The following is a 5115-nucleotide window of genomic DNA, read 5'->3' on the forward strand; positions in this document are numbered from 1 at the left end:
CTTAAAAAAACAAACAAAAAACAGGTGATACAAAGAGTTTACAAAGTTGCATTACAACTGGAACATGCATACATTTCTGGCAGGAATGCAAAATGTTGTAACACATTGAAGAAGAGTTTGGCAGTTCCTTCTAAAGTTAAATATAGGTTCTTCTTTCCTAGCCCCACCCCCTCCCCCATCTGCCATGTTTTCAGGCCTGGTCAGCCTTGGTCTATCCCCGTAAGGAAATGGCCGGGGAGTTTCAGGAAATCCAGGCGCCGTTGCCTCAGCGGGGCCCGGGCTGACGAGGCAGGGCAGCGGGTTAAACCGGAGCAGTTCCGCACCGGGTGGGGAGGCCATGGCGTCCGTCAGTAACTGGCTGTCTGGCGTGAATGTCGTGCTGGTGATGGCCTACGGGAGCCTGGTGTTTGTACTGCTATTTATTTTTGTGAAGAGGCAAAACATGAGCTTTGCAATGAAATCCCAAAGGGAACCTCATGTCCCTGTGGGACACGATGCCCCCAACGACTTAAAAGAGGAGATTGATACCCAACTGTCCAAGGTTCAGGATATCATGTATGAACCTCAGCTTCTTGCAGATGATGATGCAAGACTGCTACAGCTGGAAACCCAGGGAAATCAAAATTGCTACAACTACCTATACAGGATGAAAGCTCTAGATGCTATCCGTGCCTCTGAGATCCCATTTCATGCCGAAGGCCGGCATCCCCATTCTTTAATGGGCAAGAATTTCTGCTGCTACCTGCTAGATCTTGGAAACACTAGTACTCCTTTCAAGGGTGTGCGCAAGGCCCTCACTGATACCCTGCTGGATGGCTATGAGACAGCCCGCTATGGGACAGGGGTCTTTGGCCTGATTGAGTACCTGCGCTATCAGGAGGCCCTGAGTGAGCTGGCCACAGTGGTCAAAGCACAAAGTGGGAGTTCTCAGCGACAATATCAGTCAGCAGCCAAAGACCTAAGTCTCCTGAAGTCTCCCCAACAACCATCCAGGTGACATACCTCCCCTCCAGTCAGAAGAGTAAACGTGCCAGGCACTTCCTCGAACTGAAGAGCTTTAAGGACAACTGGAGAGTATGCTGTGATAGAGCTGAAGGTCTCTCACTGTTGATGGAGCCAGACAGACTGCAGTGTGCTTGCCGGGTGGCCCTCAGGTCATCTGGTTCAGCCCAGCTCTGGATCAGCTGAAGCCCTGGTTGTATTCAGAGCTCTTAAGATTTCATGCCTAGAGGATCATTCTCCCACACTCTCTTATGCCCAGTTTCAGAACATCAGTTAAGACTTTATTTTCCCTTGGTTTCACTTTTCTCTGGAGTTGAATTAGGTGTTTTTCTTAATATTTCAGTCAAAGCTTCCTTAAAAGTCCTCACTTGGTTTTTTGATCATGGTTCATCTGTCCTTTTCCAGACTATAAATTATTCCAGGAGTGAATAAAATAATAAAGTTAAATATAAGATCTCTCAATCTAAGTCCTAGATATTTACCAAGAAACCTAAAAACACAGGTCCATGCAAAAACTTCTACGCAAATGCTTATAGTAGATTTACTCATAATAGTCAAAATCTATAGAGAAGCCAAACATCCATCAACAGGTAAATATATAGATAAACAGCCCATGGCACATCCATGCAGTAAGATTTGCAGCAATGAGATAAATGAACAATACATAGAACCAAACTACTGATTATGCAACAATATGGGTCAATCTTAAAAACAGTTTTGTGATAGATGCCAGATAAAAAAATCTAATTACTATGAGATTCTACTTGTGTGACGTTTTATAAAAGTCAAACCTACTACATAGGAGTTGAAATCAGATAAGTGATTTCCATGAGAAAAACAATAGAATGGGAAAGACTAGAGAACTTTTCCCTAGTCTTTAGACTAGAAAATTAGAGATACCAAGGGAAACACTAGAGATCTTTCTCTAGTCTTTAGACTAGAAAATTAGAGATACCAAGGGAACATTTCATGCAAAGACGGGCAGACTAAAGGACAGAAATGGTATGGACCTAACAGAAGCAGAAGATATTAAGAACAGGTGGCAAGAATACACAGAAGAACTGTACAAAAAAGATCTTCACGACCCAGATAATCACGATGGTGTGATCACTGACCTAGAGCCAGACATCCTGGAATATGAAGTCAAGTGGGCCTTAGAAAGCATCACTACGAACAAAGCTAGTGGAGGTGATGGAATTCCAGTTGAGCTATTCCAAATCCTGAAACATGATGCTGTGAAAGGGCTGCACTCAATATGCCAGCAAATTTGGAAAACTCAGCAGTGGCCACAGGACTGGAAAAGGTCCGTTTTCATTCCAATCCCAAAGAAAGGCAATGCCAAAGAATGCTCAAACTACCACACAAGTGCACTCATCTCACACGCTAGTAAAGTAATGCTCAAAATTCTCCAAGCCAGGCTTCAGCAATATGTGAACCGTGAACTTCCTGATGTTCAAGCTGGTTTTAGAAAAGGCAGAGGAACCAGAGATCAAATTGCCAACATCCGCTGGATCATGGAAAAAGCAAGAGAGTTCCAGAAAAACATCTATTTCTGCTTTATTGACTATGCCAAAGCCTTTGACTGTGTGGATCACAATAAACTGTGGAAAATTCTGAAAGAGATGGGAATACCAGACCACCTGAATTGCCTCCTGAGAAATCTGTCTGCAGGTCAAGACACAACAGTTAGAACTGGACATGGAACAACACACTGGTTTCAAATCAGGAAAGGAGTTCATCAAGGTTGTATATCATCACCCTACTTATTTGACTTATATACAGAGTACATCATGAGAAACGCTGGGCTGGATGAAGCATAAGTTGGAATCAAGATTGTGGGAGAAATATCAATAACCTCAGATATGCAGATGACAACACCCTTATGGTAGAAAGCAAAGAAGAAATAAAGAGCCTCTTGATGAAAGAGGAGAGTGAAAAAGTTGGCTTAAAACTCAACATTCAGAAAACTAAGATCATGGCATCTGGTCCCATCACTTCATGGCAAATAGATGGGGAAACAATGGAAACAGTAAGAGACTTTATTTTGGGGGGGTCCAAAATCACTGCAGATGGTGACTGCTGCCATGAAATTAAAAGACGCTTGTTCCTTGGAAGAAAAGCTATGACCAACGTAGACAGCAAATTAAAAAGCAGAGACATTACTTTGCCAACAAAGGTCCATCTAGTGAAAGGTATGGTTTTTCAAATAGTCATGTATGGATATGAAAGTTGGACTATAAAGAAAGCTGAGTGCCAAAGAACTGATGCTTTTGAACTGTAGTTTTGGAGATGACTCTTGAGAGTCCCTTGGACTGCAAAGAGATCCAACCTGTCTATCCTAAAGGAAATCAGTCCTGAATATTCATTGGAAGGACTGATGCTGAAGCTGAAACTCTAATACTTTGGCCACCTGATGTGAAAAACTGACGCACTAGAAAAGACCCTGATGCTGGGAAAGATTGAAGGTAGGAGGAGAAGGAGATGACAGAGCATGAGATGGTTGGATGGCATCACTGACTCCATGGGCATGGGTTTGAGTAGGCTCTGGGAGTTGGTGATGGACAGGGTAGCCTGGCATGCTGCACTCCATGGGGTCACAAAGAGTTGGACACTACTGAGGGAATGAACTGAACTGATGAGCTGGAGCTGACGGAGTCACTCAACTTTGCCTGTTTTTGAACTTTATATGAATGCAGTCATATAGCACAGCTCTTTTTAGGTCTGGCTTCTTTTTGTCAGTATTACACTTGTGATCTTCATCCATATTTTTGTATAGTGATATCATTTGCTCATTCTCATTTTTGTAGAATTCTATGTATAACTATGTCCTGATTTACTTTCAAATTACTGATAGTGTCACATTTGTATTTCAGAATCACAACACATTGCCTAGTTGGCTATTTTCTTAAAAATTAGATACTTAAAATTCTTATTTTTAAGTTCTTATTTAAGTCTTAGTTAAGCCCTACAAAATCAAAATACGATTTTCCTTACCAAGTCACCTCCTAAACAGACATTAAAACTAAGCATGCATCTATACCATGTATTGACTTTTTAATTGAAAAATCCTCTTTATCATGTGCTAAGTTTGGGTTTACCCCCCAAATATTATCACCTCTGATTCACCACTACCTATCCACTCCTAAGTTTCCCTCCAACCAATGGAATTTCTTTTTTCTTAATGGAGTTTCTAATTTAGAGCTGAAGATACCAGCATCCTTTCCATTTATAAGTCAATAATTTCCAAACACTTGTCTCTTAGATATGATAGTCTTGGCCCTTTCCCCAGACATCATCAAGACATACCCTGAAAGAAAATGAAAAGGGAGCGTTGGCCCTCCTTTCACACACAATTTAGCTGGTAAGTGATTCTGCCTCAAACAATGACCCCAGTAAACCAGAGTACCTGAGATATAAGGCAAAACCTGTGATTGCATTACCTTCAATTACTGAAGTAGATGGAGTCACAGGCATGTGATTTAATTTTAAATGAAGAAGTTCTGGCAGGAGTGTGTTTCTGAGTCTCAGAAACCTACACACATCAAGGTAATAAGGTTAGGTTTAAACTTGATTGAGTATTGAGTTTTTGCATTTTATCGTTGCAGTGAAAATCATGCCATGAATACTCCATTTATGACTCCATATAAGGATGTTCCTAATTAATCTGTTATTCAAAAGCCACCAGTATTATATTAGTAACTGCATTATTTCATGACATTGACTAAAGCCCAGAAGCAGGTTCCCATGGCCTAATTAATTTTTTTAAAGCCTTTTACTCAGTGGGATGCTGCCTACCTGGATCTTTGAATGAAAGGATATTAATGAAGCTGCAATGCAGATGATTATATTGAAAGTGATGAAGAATTTATTAGGAAGACAGCCATCATGGGCTGTGTAGTATATGAGGCATAAAACTGCTAAAAGTAATGACAGAGTGTAGTTTAGGCAAGTAATGGGCAGCAGAACTACAAAAGGAGAGCTTGGAGATATATTATTTAGCAATAAAGTTCCCATAAAAATTGAAATATGAGGTGGAGAGATTAACATGGTCATACAAGTCATCTTTAATGTTCATAGCCAGTTCTGGCTTTTAGAAAGAGTAAACTAAATTTA

At 40.9% G+C, this 5115-nt stretch overlaps 1 pseudogene; it reads left to right on the forward strand.

Moving 5' to 3' along the window:
• Positions 1-262: 262 nt before the first annotated feature.
• On the forward strand, positions 263-1188 carry LOC129626906 (protein C1orf43 homolog; annotated as a pseudogene).
• Positions 1189-5115: the final 3927 nt, after the last annotated feature.

Source organism: Bubalus kerabau, chromosome 14 (genome assembly GCF_029407905.1).
Source record: "Bubalus kerabau isolate K-KA32 ecotype Philippines breed swamp buffalo chromosome 14, PCC_UOA_SB_1v2, whole genome shotgun sequence".
Taxonomy (NCBI): Eukaryota; Metazoa; Chordata; class Mammalia; order Artiodactyla; family Bovidae; genus Bubalus; species Bubalus kerabau.